Source organism: Engystomops pustulosus, chromosome 4, assembly GCF_040894005.1.
Source record: "Engystomops pustulosus chromosome 4, aEngPut4.maternal, whole genome shotgun sequence".
Taxonomy (NCBI): domain Eukaryota; kingdom Metazoa; phylum Chordata; class Amphibia; order Anura; family Leptodactylidae; genus Engystomops; species Engystomops pustulosus.
In genome coordinates, this window is record NC_092414.1 from 65,455,048 (window position 1) to 65,478,593 (window position 23,546).

A 23,546-nucleotide genomic window follows, 5' to 3' on the forward strand; every position below is an offset into this window, starting at 1 on the left:
AGTTCCTCAGAGTATGCCGGTTCAAATGCCAAATTTTCCTGGGAGGGGGCAGACTGGGGGGGAGGAGGCTGAGGTGCAGGAGCTGGAGGAGTGGCGATTTCGGTGACATGGGTGGACTGCGTGGAAGACTGACTGGCGGTGGACAAATTGCTCGAAGCATTGTCAGCAATCCACGACATCACCTGTTCGCACTGTTCTGGCCTCAACAGTGCTCTACCACGAGTCCCAGTAACTTCAGACATGAACCTAGGGAGTGTAGCTCTGCGGCGTTCCCCTGCTCCCTCATCAGCGGGTGTTGTCTCACCCCGCCCAGGACCACGGCCTCTGACCCCTGCAGTAGTTGGACGCCCACGTCCCCGCCCTCGTCCTCTACCCCTAGCCCTCGGGTTAAACATTTTTAAAATGAGAGTTATAACTTTATTTTTTTTTTAACTTTTTTTTGTTTTTTTTTGTGTTTTTTGTTTTTTTTTGTGTTTTTTGTTTTTTTTTGAGTTTTTAAAACCAAACAATGCTATCCTATTGCTATGGCTATTTTCTAGCCAAGTATCAAAGCACACTACTATGCCAGATGAGATGACACTGAGTTAGTGCCTAATTGAAATCCAACCCCTACTAAATTTTCCCACTTCGGTCTTTGCTATGGATATGTGCGTCACTAAGCGCAGAACACAGCGGTCGCAAGTCTCACTACAAATTGCTCAGAATTGGCTAGTACATGCACTGCAGAAAGTACAGCCACCAGCAGATCAACCAGAAATCAAATATATAGAACGCTACTGTATGCGTAAGTAAGCTCTTTGTATTCTCCTATGGCTATTTTCTAGCCAAGTATCAAAGCACACTACTATGCCAGATGAGATGACACTGAGTTAGTGCCTAATTGAAATCCAACCCCTACTAAATTTTCCCACTTCGGTCTTTGCTATGGATATGTGCGTCACTAAGCGCAGAACACAGCGGTCGCAAGTCTCACTACAAATTGCTCACAATTGGCTAGTACATGCACTGCAGAAAGTACAGCCACCAGCAGATCAACCAGAAATCAAATATATAGAACGCTACTGTATGCGTAAGTAAGCTCTTTGTATTCTCCTATGGCTATTTTCTAGCCAAGTATCAAAGCACACTACTATGCCAGATGAGATGACACTGAGTTAGTGCCTAATTGAAATCCAACCCCTACTAAATTTTCCCACTTCGGTCTTTGCTATGGATATGTGCGTCACTAAGCGCAGAACACAGCGGTCGCAAGTCTCACTACAAATTGCTCACAATTGGCTAGTACATGCACTGCAGAAAGTACAGCCACCAGCAGATCAACCAGAAATCAAATATATAGAACGCTACTGTATGCGTAAGTAAGCTCTTTGTATTCTCCTATGGCTATTTTCTAGCCAAGTATCAAAGCACACTACTATGCCAGATGAGATGACACTGAGTTAGTGCCTAATTGAAATCCAACCCCTACTAAATTTTCCCACTTCGGTCTTTGCTATGGATATGTGTGCCACTAAGAGCTAAACACAACGGTAGCAAGTCCCCCTGCTAATTCCTCACAAAATGGTACTAGATGCAAATTAAAATAAAAAAAGTAGAACGTTATTGTAGCCCTAAGAAGGGCTGTTGGGTTCTTTGAGAATCACTCCTGCCTAACAGTAAGCTAATAGAACACCCTAACGCTTTCCCTGACCAGCAGCAGCTCTCTCCCTAGCGGCATCCAGACACAGAATGATCCGAGCAGCGCGGGCAGCGGCTAGTCTATCCCAGGGTCACCTGATCTGGCCAGCCAACCACTGCTATCGACGTGTAAGGGTACCACGTCATGCTGGGTGGAGTGCAGAGTCTCCTGGCTTGTGATTGGCTCTGTTTCTGGCCGCCAAAAAGCAAAACGGCGGGAGCTGCCATTTTCTCGAGCGGGCGAAGTATTCGTCCGAGCAACGAGCAGTTTCGAGTACCCTAATGCTCGACCGAGCATCAAGCTCGGACGAGCATGTTCGCTCATCTCTAATCAGGATGCATTTGGAGAGCCCTAGTGGTACAAAACAAAGGAGAACCCGAAAAGTGACCCTATTAGAAACTACGCCCCTTATGGAAATTATCTACTGGTTTAGTGAGCATTTTGAACAAACAGGTGGTTTCCAAATATGATGGATGCTGCAGATGAAAATTGCAATTGACTGAATATTGGGTCCAGCCCTTCCCCACATCCTTTAGATTGCATCTCAAAACGCAATTAAAACATTGCTTGTGAAGCGCACCATGTCACAGCAACCCAAAAAAGTAACACCCAAAAAACATTCAATGTTTACACCATACTACTACTGACCACATACCTCATCAGTCACACACAAATTGGGAACGGATTAACGGCAGATGTACACACATTTTTTCAATGGATGGCATAAAGCTGTACTGAATGCAAAAGTTCAGTGCCCATGGCTCTTATTGTATCGAACCCATCCATTAACCCATTCCTGATGATGCTCTATTTTGCTTTTGAGTATGGAGCTTTATAAGGGCTTGTTTTCCAGCTTTGTTTTTACAACAGTGTACTGAAAAGCGGGGGAAAAAATAAATAAGGCAAACTTGACAAAAAACTGACAAATTTATATAGGTTTTATTTGGTTTTAAAAGGTTTAAAAAAACTAAAACCTTTTGCACAAAATGAATTTCTTTATTATGCCAAATTCTGACACTAATAACCTTTTCATGCTTTGGTGTCTAGAGCTGTGGAAGAGTCATTTTATGCAGGAAATGATGACGGTTTCATTGCTACCAGTGTTACAATATGACAAAAAAATGGAGTTTGAACATTTGGCGCTATTTTCCAATACAGGGTTTATCTGGAATAACAGTTTTATATATTGATTGGGCATTTTGGGACACATCAATATCTAACATGTTAAAGATTTTTATTATTTATTTTTATATCAGTTCTAGGTAAAGGGGGGTGATTTGGAGTGGCATGAAGAAGAAAATGCTGCCAAATTTCGAGCAGGGTATTTTTCAGTCTCTATCACTAGAAGTGCCCCTTACTTTAAAGAATTCAAATGCACAAAGTGATTGAAACTCTGTGAAAAGCAGGGGCCAGCCACATGCAATTTTTAATATATTAATCCTGCAATGAATACAATCTTGTGATTGTTCTTAATTGTCGGATTTTATTGAACACCAAAACATTTTGGATGATAAATGTTCAAGCCCTGAAGAATTTAGCATTTTGCTTCACTGTGCGTGTTTTGACACTTTTAAATCAAATGTATAAAAGGTCACATTGTGTTTTAAACAAAACTGACATCTTGAAAATGGCACCCTAAGCGTTCTAGTATACGTGAAATATGCAACGAGGAATAAAACAGTTTGCTTCCTGGACACCACAGTGAGGGATTTTACACGATAGACGTTGCTTGATTGAAAACAACAGGCTTTTTCCTGTGAAATTGTTTCACCAGAAACAAAGGGCTCTATAATCTGAGATGTTATTAAAAAGCTTCATACCTGGGAATGGTTGAGAGTAGAAGAAATAGGTAAAACATTTGCAGATGTAAGTTATATTTAAATTATAGCACTACTTTGAGGGGTCTGGTGTACTTGTTTTTGCACCAAAGAAGCCGCATATCCATAATTTCAACATTTTGGTGGCAAAAAAGGTGCAAATTCAGTGCAATTTGTTGCAACTTTTTTAGTGTAAAACCATATACATCAGATTTTTCAAAGTTATGATAAATCTCCCCACTTAATGCCTAATGTAGTAAAAATGCAAGTCCCCAGGTGTCCTGATGGAAACAGTTCTACAAACATCAGGCCATGGGCCACTATGTGCCTGACATCTGTGGGTAAGTATCACTCACTCCACATAAGAAGTGGCTGCTGGTGGCACAGACAAAGGCAGGAATAGGACCTGTCCTATATATTATGTAGTGTGAACATTCAGTATATTCCTGCAGGTGGCATTTTTGCAGTTGCTGCACATTGCCTCATGGTGCATGCACCACACCATGAACATGACCAATAGAAATCAATGGGGCCTTCAGTTAGCCACTGTTTCTGTGGATTGTTAATGGCCAAAGCACATGTTCTCTTAAACTGAACCACAAGTGCACTTTGTAATATATATATAAAAAAAACTTGATGGCTCCAGCAAGTAAAATGTAAAAAAATTAAAAAAGAAAAACAAAATGAGTTGATGTTACGGTATTTAATATTCAAATTTAAAAAAATAACAAAATTGGGGGGAAAAAAATGATTATCTGTTAGCGTTTAGGACCATATTTATTTTGTAAGTGCAACAATAGTGAATTTTGTATTATGTAGTAGTCAATTATGTCAATTAACTCCTTGCTGTATTACTTCTTAAGCTTTTAAGGGCAAAGCAAAATTTGTCTTTAAAATAAGTCCGCAAAATGCAGCCCAATTCACAGGCAACATAATAAAGATCAGGAATAAACATATAGTTTTATATAGTTTTCATATACAGGCGGTCCACTACTTAAGAACATCTGACTTACATACGACCCCTAGTTACAAACGGACCTCTGGATTTTGGTAATTTGCTGTTCTTTGGCTACAATAATCAGCTGTAACAGTTATCAGAGGTGTCTGTAATTAAGATTTATTGTTAATCCTGGTTCTTATGACAACCCAACATTTTTAAAATCCAATTGTCTCAGAGACCAAAAAAATTTTGACTGGGTTTACAATAATAAAGTATACAGTTCCGACTTACATACAAACTCAACTTAAGAACAAACCTACAGAACCTATCTTGTAGGTAACCCGGGGACTGCCTGTATAGTTGAGTTATAATTTATTTACTTGTTCTCTCCTCTATCCTCAAAGCCACCATAGAGAGTGCAATCAGTAAGGGGAGGCAGTGATGAGGCAGAGGTGGGTGTGTACATGCTCCAGGGGGTGTTTAATAGCCCACAAAGCTGATGCCCCCCAAATCACTTCTGGCTAATTTAAATAATTTTAAAAGCATTTTTCTTTGGAGGAAAGAGGCCTAAATTTTCAGAACAATCAATTTTGATTAAATCGGAGAAAATAAATTGCTCAAAGTTATTGGCGAAAAGTCAGAATCTGCTGTGTTTGATACAACCAGCCTGTGGCCATAAAGTTCATTCATATATTGCCCCATACAGTTAAATGTATATTTAAAACATTTTTGAGAAGCGACTTTCCATGCTGATAGATACGCCTGTCAACAGCATATAGATTGCCACATAAACTGTAAAGAATAAAATAATTTAACAAACCAAATTATCAATGAGTGTTGATCTAAACTTTAAGAAACTTATGATAAAGCCTCGTCTGTTGGTGATATCAAACTATATCTGGTTTCAGGTTTCTAATGTTATTTTTTCCCCTGGGCTGTCATTTTGTTATTCCGTTTACACAGTGATGAATAAAACATCATTTTTTATTTCAACGAGTTGAATTTTGTATGATACCAACAGCAATCTTAAATGTGGAGTAGCACACATCTCACGCAGAGAACCGTGCTCCAGTCACCCTGAGTAATAAAGTAAGCTCTTGCTTGGCCTTGGTAAAGATATTGAATTTAGAATGTCTTAAATTTCAGTGTTGATATAAAAAATATATAAAATCATCTCTGTTATGCACTGCCTATATTAGCAATGTAGCTTTTTTACTTAAAGGCCTTGAGTTTTACATGTTTGCTTGAACAGTTTACAAAAAGACTTCTTTTCAATATCCTTTATATTTAACTCACCGACCAATAAAAAAACATCAGGAAGGGTTCAATAGCATAAGGCAATTTTTACATCACAGAATTATGAGCACTATTTTACATCAGTACTTGTAAGCCAAAACCAGCCAAAAAGGTACAAGTGTTTCCATTATCCTGTACAATCCACTCCTGGTTTTGGCTTATAAAAATTGTTGCAAAATACTGACTGGAATATTGCAATCCTGTTTTTGCTGTCAGTATTTAGTCCATATTTCTAATCTGAATTACTGTAGGCCCCATTTCCCTGACATTTTTAGTCCATGATCCATGTGCAACACCCTCGCCGATGCAATGGCGAAGGAGTGCTTGCGAATAAGCCCCATAGCATGTCACCACATCACACAGGGGACATTGCAGTGGTTAATCCTGCCTGGCAAGGCAGAAGTTAATCTGTGTATGATGTAAAAGTCTAGTATCCAATGATCTGTGTTACATCCTGTCACTGTGAGCTGAGAGGTAATTGGAGGAGCAGCCACCACCTGACCAAGGGGAGATAATAAAACCCCTGGCCAAGAATATTCTAGAGAGCAGTTAGCTGAGCAGTAGCTCAGAAGCAGACTGGAGTCTCTCCAGTACAGACTCTTCGGAGTCTGTACAGCTAGCATACCAGACCAGAGCAGGAAGAGCCTAGCCCCTGCCTGAAGTGGAGCTAATAGCTAGTTAGTGAGGAAAGGGGTATCATCCTACCTTCAAGGGTGATACCTGAAGATATCCAGGATAAAGCTGAAGCATCCTTCCAGGACACAGCTACCTCCCAGCCTGCCATTGCATCCAGGCTGGTGATCTACATCCTGTGGCTCCCTCCAAATACCTCTCCAGTACTCCACCATCTTGTTAAAGGCACGTTGCTGATGTTCCTGTCGGTTCCAATAAAGAACTGTAAGTGTTTCTATTCAACCTCTGCCTCCGTCTGGTCCCTGCTACTCCGGCTGTCACCATCACGGGCACCCTGTCCACCACACAGAGACTCATACTCTAGACACCAAAGGGTTGCCCCAGGGAGATCCGCTATAGCAGCCTCTCCCTTATCATTTCTTGCCAACACCACACTGCTGGAGACCTGCCAGGCTGTAGGACAGCCCTCCGGTTCCCCATACCAAGCACCGTGACACAAGCGTGCTTAGGCCGCAACCGCCAGCCACTCAGGTACTGCGGGCCCAGGCTGTCTCCAGGCCCCAAGAAAAGGCTAGGCCCCGGTGGGGGATGTTGCACATGGTTCTCCAAATTGAATACCCAGGGGCTTGGACTCTTAGAACTATAATTATATACCAAGCTAGGAATATATATGCCTCCACTTATGACCACTGCCCTGTACTGAAAACATGATTGCCTTGTAGAACTCTAACCCCACAGACAGGAACTCAATTCAGAGAATATGACCGGCATATGGTCTGTATTTTGCGGACAGAATACTGCCATGTGAATGGATCCTGAAGCCTACATCAGTATCCCATCAATATTTCATCAGTATTCCATGAGTATCTGCATTTCTTGTTTTTTTCTATTCATTTTTTATACTAAGAGAAAAGAATATGAATGTGAATTATGATACAGATACACCGATTATATATTTCATGAGACAGTTATAAAATACTGATCCATCCACACAACCAAAGACTATAAGAACCCCTTATAAAAAGATATATATGTATATCACAGTGGTTAATCCTAAATGATTTTTTCACTCTCTCCACCTTCAAAAATCCATAACTTTTTCATTTTTCCGTTTACAGAGCTGTGTGATTTCATTTATTATTCAAAATTAGTCATTTAAAATTCAAAATGTGGTGAAATTGGCAAAAAAAATGCATTTGCGTCACTTTCTTGTGGAGTCAGTTTTTAAGACTTTCACTGCACGCTCCAAATAACAGCTCTGCTTTATTTTTTGGCTCAGTACGATCACGGTGATACCACATTTGTATAGGTTTTAATACATTTTCAAAAATCAAACAAATGTGTACAAAAAAAAAATCACCATCTTCTGACTGTAATAACTTTTTTATACTATGGTGTACGGAGCTGTGTGACATGTCATTTTTTGCAAAATGAGCTGACGTTTTCATTGCTACCATTTTGAGGAGTGTGCAACCTTTGATCACTTTTTATTTCATTTTTTTATCATAATATCATAGTTTATACAGTGGAAAAAAGACATTTGTCCATCAAGTTCAACCAAGGAAGGGTAGGGATTGCATGAGGAAGGGAATTAGGGGAAACAATTCTATATAACATAACCATCCCCATTACCATTTTATGTAATTTAAAATGTTGTAAAAGTTGCATTTCAGACAAATGAGCGCTATTTTCCGTTATGGGGTTCACTGCTGGCGATAACAGTTTTTATATTTTGATACCTAGCATGTTGATTTTTAATATTTATTTAGTTTTATATCAGTTCTCGTGAAAGGGGGATGATTTGAACTTATAGGTTTTCTAAATTATTTATTATTTTTTAAACTTTTTTAAACTATTTTTTAAACCATATAGGATACATTAACTCTGGATGGTCTGATAGTTCCTACCATATACTGCAATTTTACTGTATTGGTGGCCACTGGCTCATTATAACTAATCTATTAAAGACCCAAAGCTGTCATGGCAGCCGATCGATGTCCCCCCCCTGCCCAATGATGTTTGGTGGAGTGATGATCGGAACCAAGATGGTGGTGCCCAAATGCCAACGGGGGCATCGGCAGGGTTAATACCAACAGTTCTAGCACTGACCACAGGTATAAGCGGTGGGTGTCTGCTGCAATATGCAGCAAAACCCATCTCTGTATGAAGAGGGCTCATGCACATGTATGGCGCAGAGCATGAAGGGGTTAAGGTACTCCGGGTGTTCAAACTCAGTTATTGAAATAGAGGATTAAAGGTTAGAGGTTGTCCGGTAATTAACATTGCCCCTCATAAACATTTTCTCTTCATACAATAAACTTTAGTAATTTAATCTTATTAAAACTTCTGGTCCGTCTTCAAGATATGAAATACTTTTATATCCCCTTACCTTGCTTAGTTAATTCTTTCATCCCCTGGTTATGACCTGTAGGCTATCATGCATGCTTACACTTGTGTGCGTGGATGCTTGTTCCTCTGCATTACCTGAGACCGATCTTGCACACTACAGAAAAAGTGTGCACTGTGTTCAAGAATTGGATGATGGGACTTGCAGTTGTTTGGATATGCGGGGTGGCCATCTTAGTTAATAGAAACAGAGGAATTGACTACAAAAGTGACAAATAAATACTGAAAGTTAAGAAAAGAAGGAACCCCTTTAAAGAAGCAATGGATAAACCACACATCCTTCATCTCACTGCAGTTAAAGGTGCTCTAGGTGTTCATACACAGCTATTCTCTCTGCATTGGGAAGCAATGGGGAAACCACAAACCCTTCCTGGAATGTGGAAATGAAAAGAATTTGAATTAGTATTTTCGGGGATGTGGAATCCAAAAATTTCAACTTGAAGTTACAAGGGATCTATGCTTTGTTCATCTTAATATGTTAAGATGTCCATGTTGGCTTTAGAGGGCAAGACCCTTTTGTCATGATGACAAAAGTGGGGGTGCTAAACACGTACTCTTACAGCACCTGCAAGACATAGAGGGCAAAAATTGGTCACATGTCTAATGTTCCCTCCCAGAAATTGAATGGGAAACCCATCCTTCAATACCAAATTGTGTTGACAGGTAATCCTGTGCAATTCTGCCTCCTGGCACTACATTCCCCATCCATTGGAGGTGGAGTTTGAGCAGAAGTTAACATATGAGGCCATGGTGGTCCTCCTTCTGCATTGATGACTTCCTCCTCCTTGTGTTGCTACTGAACTGTCAATGTTGAATATGAACTAATAGTTCCTGCACCAAAGTGCGCTTGTACTACCTCATTTCAGTTTTACTCTTTAGTATTAGAATGAAGGATGCTAAGCTATCCTTGTAGCTATCCAGCAGGGTGGCCACTCAGTATTCAGCACTGTTGAGTATTCAGGCAATTTGAGTGTAGGTGCACAGGCACTGGAGAAAACAGTGGCTCATGCGGGCAAGGCTTCCCAGAGGTATAGAACAGCTGTCTTTTGTGGGAGTTGTCTCTTTCTCTGAATCTCACCAGCCATGCTCCAATGACACCCATGAGCTGCTCTGAATGTCACCCAATGCCTCCTCATCCTCCTATTCCAAAACTGTTCCATTTTGGAGATCATTTTAAACGCCAGCAATTTGGTAATTCTCCTATTCAGAACCAGAGCTTTCATTCTGACTGCTGTGCCTTGGAATCCTTTTGCTTGTTCTGCCAGCTGCCCGTCTTCCTGAGAATTGCAAAGATAATCCCATGGAAGTTGATGCACTGTCTGCCATGTAATTGTCAATGTCTCAACTTTGTGTGGCCTATTGGGACCTAACAGTACACGCTGTGCACCCTGGTGTCTTCTTGCACCAGAGGAACCTGTATCAGGCAGAGACATTTGATAATGCTCCATGCAAATAAGCAGGATTCCAGCACTTCTAAAATCTTCCCTTTATTTCAAGGTGCATGGTATCAAAATGCAACGTGTTTTGAGTGCAAGGCTCTTTTCATCTCGGCTGAGCAGAGATGAAGAGTGCCTTGCACTCAAAATGTGTTGTGTTGTGATGCCATGAATCTTATATTTTAAACTCATGGAGAAATAAAGATTGAGAAGATTTTAAAAGTGCTGGATTTCCCGTTATTTGCTTGGAGCTTTCTCAAGTGTCTGCAGCCATAGGGAATGGAATCCTTTGCACTCATCGATGTGATGCAGAAATAATGCACATGTGAGATACACTGAGAGTGGTCTCTGGTTTTGTAATAATCTATAATAATAATAATAATCTGTATTTATATAGCCTATCAAATTCCGTAGTGCTTTACAGATTCTGGGATCCCAGAGATCCCTACCACCACCAGCACCACGGCCACATCCCTGTTTCTGCAATACCAAACTATACTGTGACAGCACCTTTATGATCTGGACACTATAAACCGACAACAGAACTTTAAGAATCTATGTATCAGTGCATGCTATTAAAGGACACATTTTATATATGTATCAGTGAGTGCTATTGAAGGACAACAGCACTTTTATGATCTTTGTGACGGACCACGCTATTGACAAACAACAGAGCTTTTAGGATACATGTATTATCGCACACTGTTTATGGACAACTGAACTTTTATGATCTATGTATCAGTATATGCTATTGACGGAAAATAGAACTTTTGAGATGCACATATCAGTTTGTTCTATTAAAAGACAACAACACTTTTAGGATCTACCGGATCTATCAGTGTAGTGTTCTGGGGACGTGCGTGGAAAGTTCGAATTAAGGAAGAGGATAATCTAAGATCACTGGCAGATCAAAGAGCACGGGTTAGACGATAGACTGAAATGAGAGAGGAGAGGTAGGGGGTTGAAGTGTTATGAAGAGCATTGTGGATGAGGGTTATTAATTTAAACTCTATTCAGAAGGAATCAGACTGGAGGCATCTGTGTAGTAAAGTTGGTTTCACATACCCATGTGGAGGCCGATTTGAGGCAGTGGGAAGCTGTGTCGGAGTGCTCGGCGTCTTGCTGGCTTTATATCCAAACGAAACCAAAAAACGAGGTAGACGTGGCACATCCAATAAAAGATAGCGTTTATTCTTCTCACATTAAAAAATCTGTGCAGTGAGCATGTAGGCGAGCCACCTACGCGTTTCGGCTTGTACCTAAGCCTTACTCATGGTGAAAGGTTAAAAACAAATGAATGTAAGTCATTTAAATTACCTGCATGCACCTGATGGCTGATTGACGTCATGTCCGCAATAGTTTGGAGAAGACGTAATGCATGAAACCGAGGCTCCAGTATAGAGTAGGCATACAATAAGCATGGTTTTTACAAATTCTTATGCGGATAGTAAAACAGTGTATTTGAAATTGTAACTTTGATATAATATGAAGTACAATGAAATTTGTTACATTTACATGTAAATAGCAATCTACTTTTAGGCTTAAGCAGTTGGACGAAGGATATTGCAAGAATATATATTGGTTTGAATGAAAGACTACAAAATTGTGGATGGGTGACAGAAAGGAGGGGAAATATATTTAGTATATATATGAAAGATCGTTTTTGGAGTTCATGCCTCTAGGAAACCTTGTGCCCAAGGCTAATATCCAGTAAGCTTCGCGTCTTAGGAGTATTTTTCTCCAATCACCTCCACGTGCTGGGCAATGAACCCGTTCAGCTCCAAAAAACCGAAAGGTAGCTGTGCTTCTATTGTGGCATTCTACAAAGTGTCTCGCTGCTCCGGATGCGTTGACATCACCATTCTTTATGTTAAGGATATGTTGACTTATCCTTGATTTAAGTTTTTGTACTGTGCAACCTACATAGGTACTGGTGCATTCTGTACAATATATTTGATATACTACATGATGAGAATCACAATTTATGAATGAAGTGATTTTCTGAGTTCTCTGTGAATCTATTGTAAATTCTAGTGTTTTATTGAGGGCTAGTGGGCATACGTTGCAGCGAGACCCTCCACATTTGTAGAAGCCTTTTATTGAAAGCCATGTGTTCTGTTCTGTTTGGGTATTGATCATACTGGGAGATAGAATATTGGCTAATGTTTGGCCCCGTTTAGCGACACATCTATGTCCCTGTTTCAAGATTTCATTCAATGTGGTGTCTTGGTTTAGTATTGGAATGTACTTTTGTATAATATTCTTTATCTTGTTAAATTGTGGACTATACGGTGTGCTAAATGTGGGGATACTTTGTGTCTTTCCTGTTCCGTTATTTTTGGCTTTCATTGAACTGCTTGATAAGAGTTGTTGTCTTTTGATTTTATTGACTCTGTTTTGGGAGGAGGACAGTAGTTTTCTGGAATATCCTCTTTTGATTAATTTATTTTCAATATTGATAGCATTATCTTGAAAACTACCATCGTCTGAACATATTCTTTTCGCACGGAGAAGCTCTCCATAGGGGATGGCATGTATGGTATGAGTGGGATGACAACTGGTAGCACATAATATAGAATTGCCTGCTAAGGGCTTTGTGAACATAGATGTTTTTACTGTTTTGGATGATGTGGATGCTGTTAATGAGATATCAAGAAAATTAATTTTGAGGGATGGATTTTCATTGGTAAATTTTAAATTAACATTATTGTTGTTTATGTATTTGATGAAATTTGAAAATGTAAGGGAGTCCCCTTGCCATACTAAAATGATATCGTCCACATAACGACCATAATAAATTATATTGTGTGAGAAAGGATTGTGGACAGAAAAAATAAATTGTTCTTCCCACCATGCAACAAATAATATGGCTAACGAGGGTGAAAATTTCGACCCCATTGGGGCTCCACAGGTTTGTAAAAAGAATTCTTTGTTGAACATAAAAAAATTGTGTTTTAACAAAAATTCGATTGCAAGTAAGATGAAAATCTGAAGGTTGGATTCGTACATACTGTATTTTGTTAAATGATATCTGATGGCATCTATGGCAATATGGTGAGGGATGCATGAATATAAGTTGACCACATCGCAAGTGGCAAATCTGAAAGTATTCTGCCAAGTAAAATCGTAAAATGTTTTGAGTATGTCGGATCCATCTTTGAGAAAGCCTGGTGTACGTAACACTAAGGGTTGGAGATGAACATCAACCCAGGCACTGAGCCGCTCATTGAGGGACCCAATGCCTGAGATGATGGGGCGGAGGGGTGGCGGAAAAATGTCTTTGTGCGTTTTTGGGAAGCCATGAAATATGGGTATACTTGGATTGTCGATTAGTAGATATTTAGCTGTTTTTTGATCAAGAACTCCTAAGGCAATACCTTCCGCAATAATCTGTTTTAGAGTCCCTTTTATGGAGTCTGTGGGATTGCGAGGAAGCTTGCGATATGTTGCTGTGTCATCTAAAATTTGGTGAGCTAAATGGACATATAGTGTCGTATCCAAGACCACCACTGACCCTCCTTTGTCAGACCTGCGCACAACTATATTTGGATTATTTTTTAATGTATTCAGAGCTTTAAATTGTTTGGGAGTTAAATTGGCTTGTCTATATGTTTGGTGTTGAGACATGCTGTTGTTTAATTCATGGAGCTCTTTTTCTACTAATCCTTGAAACTGATCTAAAACTTTGGACCTAGAGTTGATGGGATAAAAACAGATTATTGCGGAAGGTATTGCCTTAGGAGTTCTTGATCAAAAAACAGCTAAATATCTACTAATCGACAATCCAAGTATACCCATATTTCATGGCTTCCCAAAAACGCACAAAGACATTTTTCCGCCACCCCTCCGCCCCATCATCTCAGGCATTGGGTCCCTCAATGAGCGGCTCAGTGCCTGGGTTGATGTTCATCTCCAACCCTTAGTGTTACGTACACCAGGCTTTCTCAAAGATGGATCCGACATACTCAAAACATTTTACGATTTTACTTGGCAGAATACTTTCAGATTTGCCACTTGCGATGTGGTCAACTTATATTCATGCATCCCTCACCATATTGCCATAGATGCCATCAGATATCATTTAACAAAATACAGTATGTACGAATCCAACCTTCAGATTTTCATCTTACTTGCAATCGAATTTTTGTTAAAACACAATTTTTTTATGTTCAACAAAGAATTCTTTTTACAAACCTGTGGAGCCCCAATGGGGTCGAAATTTTCACCCTCGTTAGCCATATTATTTGTTGCATGGTGGGAAGAACAATTTATTTTTTCTGTCCACAATCCTTTCTCACACAATATAATTTATTATGGTCGTTATGTGGACGATATCATTTTAGTATGGCAAGGGGACTCCCTTACATTTTCAAATTTCATCAAATACATAAACAACAATAATGTTAATTTAAAATTTACCAATGAAAATCCATCCCTCAAAATTAATTTTCTTGATATCTCATTAACAGCATCCACATCATCCAAAACAGTAAAAACATCTATGTTCACAAAGCCCTTAGCAGGCAATTCTATATTATGTGCTACCAGTTGTCATCCCACTCATACCATACATGCCATCCCCTATGGAGAGCTTCTCCGTGCGAAAAGAATATGTTCAGACGATGGTAGTTTTCAAGATAATGCTATCAATATTGAAAATAAATTATTCAAAAGAGGATATTCCAGAAAACTACTGTCCTCCTCCCAAAACAGAGTCAATAAAATCAAAAGACAACAACTCTTATCAAGCAGTTCAATGAAAGCCAAAAATAACGGAACAGGAAAGACACAAAGTATCCCCACATTTAGCACACCGTATAGTCCACAATTTAACAAGATAAAGAATATTATACAAAAGTACATTCCAATACTAAACCAAGACACCACATTGAATGAAATCTTGAAACAGGGACATAGATGTGTCGCTAAACGGGGCCAAACATTAGCCAATATTCTATCTCCCAGTATGATCAATACCCAAACAGAACAGAACACATGGCTTTCAATAAAAGGCTTCTACAAATGTGGAGGGTCTCGCTGCAACGTATGCCCACTAGCCCTCAATAAAACACTAGAATTTACAATAGATTCACAGAGAACTCAGAAAATCACTTCATTCATAAATTGTGATTCTCATCATGTAGTATATCAAATATATTGTACAGAATGCACCAGTACCTATGTAGGTTGCACAGTACAAAAACTTAAATCAAGGATAAGTCAACATATCCTTAACATAAAGAATGGTGATGTCAACGCATCCGGAGCAGCGAGACACTTTGTAGAATGCCACAATAGAAGCACAGCTACCTTTCGGTTTTTTGGAGCTGAACGGGTTCATTGCCCAGCACGTGGAGGTGATTGGAGAAAAATACTCCTAAGACGCGAAGCTTACTGGATATTAGCCTTGGGCACAAGGTTTCCTAGAGGCATGAACTCCAAAAACGATCTTTCATATATATACTAAATATATTTCCCCTCCTTTCTGTCACCCATCCACAATTTTGTAGTCTTTCATTCAAACCAATATATATTCTTGCAATATCCTTCGTCCAACTGCTTAAGCCTAAAAGTAGATTGCTATTTACATGTAAATGTAACAAATTTCATTGTACTTCATATTATATCAAAGTTACAATTTCAAATACACTGTTTTACTATCCGCATAAGAATTTGTAAAAACCATGCTTATTGTATGGCTACTCTATACTGGAGCCTCGGTTTCATGCATTACGTCTTCTCCAAACTATTGCGGACATGACGTCAATCAGCCATCAGGTGCATGCAGGTAATTTAAATGACTTACATTCATTTGTTTTTAACCTTTCACCATGAGTAAGGCTTAGGTACAAGCCGAAACGCGTAGGTGGCTCGCCTACATGCTCACTGCACAGATTTTTTAATGTGAGAAGAATAAACGCTATCTTTTATTGGATGTGCCACGTCTACCTCGTTTTTTGGTTTCATCTGTGTAGTGTTTGGCCTTAAAGACAAGTCTGACTGCTGCATTGCAAATGTATTGTAGAGGAGAGAGTTTAGTGAAAAGAAGACCGATTAGTAGGGAGTTACAGTAGTCTAGACAAGAGTGAATCAGAGCAACAATTAGTGTTCTAGAGGTTTCAGTTGTGAGAAATGGGCGGATTCTGGAAATGTTTTTAAGGTGCATCAGGCAAGAGTGGGCAACACATTGGGCATATTTATCAGGACCTCTGCGCACCGCCACTGGCGCAGAGGCCCTGAAATAATCGCAAATGCTAGCTTATTGCTAGCTTTTGTGATTATTTTCCCCAATCCGCCACCTTCACGCCAGTGGGGCGTGAAGGGGCGTGAAGGGGGGGGCGCGGCCGGCCGAGCGGGGGGTGCGGCCAGACGGGAGTGGGCCGGCGCGGGCCGCACGAGCGCCAGCGTATGATAAATATCCCCCAATGAATATACGATGCAAAGGAGAGGTTAACACTTCGGTAAGGGGTTAAATTACAGATTATGAGTGAGGCAGGAGGAATCTACCCTCAGATCTACTTCCGATTGTAAATTCGTTATGGTAGGTTTCCTTTAACCCCTTAAGGACCAGGCCCTTTTTCGTTTTTGCATTTTTATTTTTCACTCCCACCTTCAAAAATCTATAACTTTTTTATTTTTCCATGTACAGAGCTAAACTAAACAACTAAATTTGTATAGGTTTTATAATGTTTTCATACATTTCTTGCGCTAATAACTTTTTCATACTTTAGTGTACAGAGCTGTTGGTGGTGTCATTTTTTGTGATTTCTGATGACGTTTTCAACGCTTTTATTTTTAGGACTGTGCGACCTTTTGATCACTTTTTATAGAATTTATTCTATTTTTCAAAATGGCTAAAAAATGCAATTTGCGACTTCGGGGTAAAACGCAGTAAAAAACGGTTATTATATTTGATAGATTGGGCATTTTCGGACGCAGCAATACCTAATGTGTTTAGGATTTTTACTGTTTATTTATATTTATATCAGTTCTAGGGAAAGGGGGGTGATTTGAATTTTTATGTTTTTTTAATATAATTTTTTTTTTTTACTTTTTTTTATTTATTTTTTTACTATTTTTCAGACTCCCTAGGGTACTTTAACCCTAGGTTGTCTGATTGATCCTACCATACACTGCCATACTACAGTATGGCAGTATATAGGGATTTAGCATACCATCTATTATAATATGCAGATCGCACATTGTAATAGATAGCCTCGATCATGACAGCCTCGGATCTTTGTGTGATCCGAGGCTGTCATGACAACGGATCGCCACTCCCCGGTGACGTCACAGGGAGTAACGATCGGAGCCAAGATGGCGGCGCCCACGCGCCGCCGGCTCTTTAATGCCGCCGGCAGCTTTGCCGGCGGCGATCAAAGGGTTAACACCCGCGAACGGTGCAAGCACCGATCGCGGGTGTTAGTGACGGGCGGTTGCTTCATTATGAAGCAAATGCCCGGTGAGTATGAAGAGGGCTCAGCCCGTGAGCCCTCTTCATACTCCCCCATGCGCAGCAAGACGTAAGGGTACGTCTTATTGCGCTATCGGGTTAAGCAGGCAAGTGGCATGATAGTAAGTTATGATAGGGACATGTGACTGCTAAGCTAGTACTCCTCCTACAAAGCAAAATTTTAGACTGGGGATCTTCAGTGGTGATAGGAGCAAAAGAAGCTAAAAACATAGCAAATTAGATGGTAAAAAAAACCTTTCATGCAAGAATCACTACGGGATTAAGATTTGAGGACTTTAATTTGTGGGCAAACCTCAAATTGTCCCTGTCATAGCTGCTAAAAGAAAAGAACTTAAAAGTTACTAGAACTAAAATTTATAGCATACAACCATATAAACAAGATATACTTTCTTTTTTAGAGATCTATTCATTTATGATGTTTTTACATGACAAAAGGCCATTTCTATATTTCTTAACACAAAATATCCTGCAAACATACAAAGCCAAGGACACATGAAGAAGGACAAAAAAAAGATACACTCAAAGACTGAAAATGAAACTCTTAATTGAATTCAATCAATGCTCCGAGGAAATTAAAACACAGAAATCTAAGATCTGCCTTCGGAAGGAGAGATAAAGAACAAACTCTGAAGTCAATGACAGAAACTTTCCTTCAGGAAATGCAGTTCTTAAGTTTTTGATTATGTCTTAACAGAAAAACAAATACCAGTTGCAGTATTGGCCATAGCTGAAAATGATGGCCATACAATTCTAGACTATAGCAAACTCAAATTAATGATATATATATATATATATATATATATATATATATATATATATATATATATATATATATATATCTTACTAATGTACTGTTTGTAGCTAATAACCTTTGAAAGTTTGTCTTCCAGGGGAAAAGTAGCACACTAGGTCAAATGTAACATGATATATTTATTCCATCAGAATCAGTGACATATTGGGGTAGATTTATCAAGTGTCTGAAAGTCAGAATATTTCCAGTTGCCCATGGCAACCAATCACATCTACCCTTTAAAATATTCATGATCTCTGGTTAAATGAAAGCTGAGCTGTGATTAGTTGCCATGGGCAACTGGAAATATTCTGACTTTCAGATACTTGATAAATCTGCCCCATTGGCTCTTTCTTGAGGCAATAGAAGACAAGGAAGAGCAAGCCCTTCTCTTCTCACAACATCTGCCTACTTGCCACATCTACGCCAAATCACTGGTGACAACTAGGTGATGGTCTCTTCTCTGGGTTAGCGCATCAAACAGAAAGAAATTTAAACAAGAGAGAAGGAGAGAAAAACAAAAAGCAATAAGAGGGCAAGGTACAAAATTGTTAGACAAAGAATAGTCAATAATACAAGCATATGGTCAGATGCAAAATAAAAGAACAGAGATTATACAGATAAACAGAGCAATCAGAGCAACACCACATGCCTTACAAGCACTAAATGAATTCACTAGTGAGTTAAAATGGAGTGCCTGGACACTGCCAAAGCAGCTGATTGGTTTTCCCTTCCATCAGTCCTGCTGGCACCTGTGATGTACCCCCAGCTCTGAGATGCAGCAAGATGTCATTCACTCAACCTCACTCAACCTCTGCAGAATATACACTCAAACTTAAGAACCTGACAGATAGTTCTATTGTCACTAGACACATTTAGCTCATTCTCTGCGTTTAGTAAAAAGCACTTAAATTTAACAAACCTTATACAGAAATAACTTTGCAATTTGCAGAGGGTGTTGAGAATATCTTAAATATGTTAAATATGCAATAAAATTAGTGGTGTCTTTTTCATCCTTCCTTCCTAACTATTGAATGAGCAGTGTGAAAAAAGATAAAAGGCTCATTAATAGAGATTGTCATGCTACTTAGAAACCACCATTTACTTTTTCAATAACCAAAAATTTAAGCAACACAAATACATTCAGTACAATATATAGATTAAATCATTAAGGACATAATTACAACATAGCCAGAAGTAAAAGAGCAAATCAAACTAAAAAGGTGTGTTTCACAGTACATGTCATCCATTACCATATACTCATAATATAGTATTCAATATTATCGTTGTAAGTGAAAATTCTGTCACAGTAAGCATAGCGCTAAAGTACTAGGCATAGGGATAAGTATGAGGAAATACATTGGTTATACCATAGCAAGCAAATGGACACCACACCATACAGGCCCGACACGTGTTTCTCAATAGCGCTTCCTCTGGGTGAGTGTCTGGCCCCTACTATTCTCCTCCTTTTAAAGGAACCTCAGACAATAGCTGCACATATTCTATTACCTGTGTCAGGTACCATTCGGGTTAGATATAGTATAATCAAAACAGAATTTTATCTAACATAACACGTTTGTCTTATCTACTAAGTTAATAACTTGTCCAACAGAGTGCTGAATTGGGACGAGGTAGACTTCCCTTAAGCTCGGTGTCTCTAACAGTTTCTCAATGACACAGGCAGTTAAAAGGATAAAGCTACTTTGCCTTAAGGACCCAGCTCATTTTCACCTAAAGGAGTATTCCAGGAATCAGCATAATTCATATACAAATGGGTCCTTAAAACCTAAGCTAATAATTAATTAGTTGTTAATTAAAATTTTGCTCCCCTTAGCAGAAAAATGTTATTACATAGACTGTAATGAAGAATTAAAATGCTACTGGCCCTTTAATCAGTCCGTTCATTTCCTCCGCGTGGAGCAGACACTGGAAAGACACATGTCCTGCAGCTTCCTGGGCAGGTCATGTGAGCACCGCTAAGTTTGGCTGTCGTCGGTTGGTTGCAGTACATCCAGTATGGCCAGTGTTTTGGTGATGGCAGTTACACATCATTACTATGGTAACAGGGCAAGAAAACCTGTTAGATTAACACTGGGAGAAGAGCATAAGAGGTAGGAGGAGTTACTGAGAACTAAAGGATCTTGGGACTTGTAGTTTCTGATGGTGGCCATCTTGGTGATAACTCTGCATACTTTAGAGAGACCATAATGTTTTGTGAATCATAAAATCAAACTATTTTGTGACTAATGACATTGAGTTTTGTTGCAATCATTAATTTATAGCATCAAGGGATTTTGTATCAGACGTTCATATTCCCGGAATCCCCCTTTTTTGAATCTGCCATGTGTCACTATATGCGATTAAAACTTTAGAATGCTTTAACTTACCATGGTGATTTTCAGATTGTTTTTTTCATGACATGTTGTAGTTCACCTTAGTGCTATATTTTGAATGAAATGTTTTGCTTTTATTTATGAAAAAATGTCAAATTTGGTGATAATTTACAACAATTAGTGATTTTCTTTTTTTGAAATGTTATGCTCATCATACAGTTAGTCTAACCTCCCAAATAGGTAACTAACTAACCAGTTCTGTTAAGCCTCTATACACAATCCATTTATGATATTAAAAAGGAGATTGTTTGAAATGAAATAAAAAATATGTTTCTATGTGCCAGCATTCAGGAGATATGGCCCTTTGAAATTGGTCACTGTCAACACGTTTATAAACGTGCATGTGCAAATAGGACGTATATAGCCATATGGAAGTCGTGAAGGGGTTAACCACAAATTTACTCTATGTTAGCATAATTTTCTTTTATGTTATTTTATTTTATTAGTATGTTAGGAGACAAATCAGAAATTTTCCAGATTTTCAGGTACTCACCTTCCATCATTCCCCCGATGCATGCCTCCTTCCCTTCTATCACGGTGTCTGTTTAGTGGATATTGGAGGTGTACCAAGATATTGGAGGTGTCCTGACGCAGGGTGCCACCATCTTTGTATACCTCTGATCATCTATGGCAGAGATGGAACTTATTGTTCCATCATTGACTGAAGTCGGGCACATCTGCTAGATACAGCCCGGGGAGCTCAAACCCAAATACACTGTGCGACCGCACAAATCGTCCACATTTGGTGGGAGCCCCATTAGGGGCAAAGCCCTATAATCCGGCCCTGCTATTCAGTGTGGGGAACTTAGTCACAGGAGCGCCTCGGAATGCCTCATCTTTTAATTTATTTGATCCACTGTTTCATCCTGCAGCTATCATATCTATTTATCAGACATTGTGAATTCAAGAATCCTCCTGATGAATATTGACAATGGCAAAATAAAAGCAGATGTGCACATAGCCATAAAGTGTTAATAGGTTAGATTTTGGACAGGAATTGGACCTCTGTTTAGAGTGCTAAAGATCTCACTGTTGTGCTCACTGTACTCCTCTACATTGGAGCCACAAAACCCTGCAAGCAACAGATTATTAATTGAAAAAAAAGACAAAAATAACATACTAAAGTATCAAGAGGGCCTGGCAGCGGTTCCTGTTCTGTGGTCCTTCCAGTTCTCTGGAAACAGAAGTACTAACATCACATTTATTCTGCATGGGGAACTTCAAGGCCAGCGATTGGGTAAGTGGTCGCATCTGCTTTTCTGGTGCATTGGGAACAGAAGCACTGCAAACCTGATGCTGGTGCTAGAGTCATGGGAGCCTTCCTGTGAGGTGGGTAAGTTTTTGTTCTATTTTTTTGGAAAGTCCATTTTTTTAATGTCAGAAGTATGTTTTCTTTAACATAATCTGATTTGGGTTGAATTTAGCAATTTTGTCAAGTTTTCAATCTTTGAAAAGTGAAATTATTACCCATTTATGCTTGGTGAAAAAAAAAATCTTATGTTTTTTCAGATACAGCAATAAATTTTACACAGGCTACTGAAGTTTCTTTTCCTCAGTGATCTCTGGAAATAAAATTCACAGTAACCGAAAAAATATTGGAGCACATATAACCAAACACATCAAACACTCCATGGACTGTGAGGAAAAGACAATAGTTTTTACAGCTTCCCCATAACAAAAAGAAAAATGGCAGAATGAGTAAAACAGAATAGAAAAACAAGAGCTGCAGCTCTACTGTCGCCAGACGTGATATAATAAAAAGCTGCTGTTGATGGGTGCTCAGCGCTTCTGTACAATACCTGCAAAGGTTAGTCAAGCTGTTTATAAGCTATCTTTTTATATAATGGCAACCGTCTCTTCATAATTTTAGTTAGTACACAGGTTCCCAGTGGCATTGTTTCTTATAGATTCTTTCTTTTCAGTGAAAATTGTTTGTGGAAAATGGAACATCAAAAGACTTTTAACAAGTTTTCTTTTTACAAACAACTACATAAGAAATTACAGATGAGTAACTTTGTCAGATTCATCTTTGCAATGTAGGAAAAGGTCAAACCATGAACGTTTTATTTCTAATAATAAAAGTTATAATTAAAGGGACACGTTCATCTGAAATTATTATTTTTTAAAAATCTATATTCATGTAAAGCTTTTTTCCTTGCTTTTTATTGTTTATTTCGGCTGTTTTATGATATATAACAATAACGGAAGTGTACCAGTTCTGAAAGCAGCCCACAAGTGAAAACAATATTGTAAAGGAAATCAACCACTGCTATACAGTGGTTTTCAGCCGCTATCTCTTACATACTGATGTGGTGCTACAGAAGACGAATTTATACGGGAACATTCTTTTTGCAGAGAAAAAGACTTTTAAAATCCCTGTACACGGCCCTGGAGCACCCAAAGGAGGTGGAGAACAGATCGGGTGTTCACTATATGCATAAATTTGGGCACCACTCACAGCTGGATCCGACTCTCCTACATGGGAATGGGAGGGAGAAGGAAGGAAGAGGACTACATAAGTATGCATATAGGGAGCACCCGAGCTGTTTTCTGGTCCCTTGGGGGCTCCAGGGCTGCCGTTTACATGGATTTTAAAAGTCTTTTTCTCTGCAATCACAGCATTTACAGCTCCTTCATCTGCAACACGGCAGCACTATGTAAGTGCTGCTCAAAACCATCGAAC

At 39.1% G+C, this 23,546-nt stretch overlaps 1 long non-coding RNA gene across 1 annotated transcript in view; it reads left to right on the plus strand.

The window, feature by feature from the left end:
* LOC140128985 (uncharacterized) overlaps window positions 1-22,917 on the plus strand; it is a 42,527-nt gene extending 19,610 nt beyond the window's left edge. Inside the window, exons 2-3 of the long non-coding RNA XR_011855229.1 lie at window positions 22,373-22,670; window positions 22,786-22,917. This is a non-coding gene — a long non-coding RNA (uncharacterized lncRNA). The remainder of the gene's footprint in view (window positions 1-22,372; window positions 22,671-22,785) is intronic.
* Window positions 22,918-23,546: the final 629 nt, after the last annotated feature.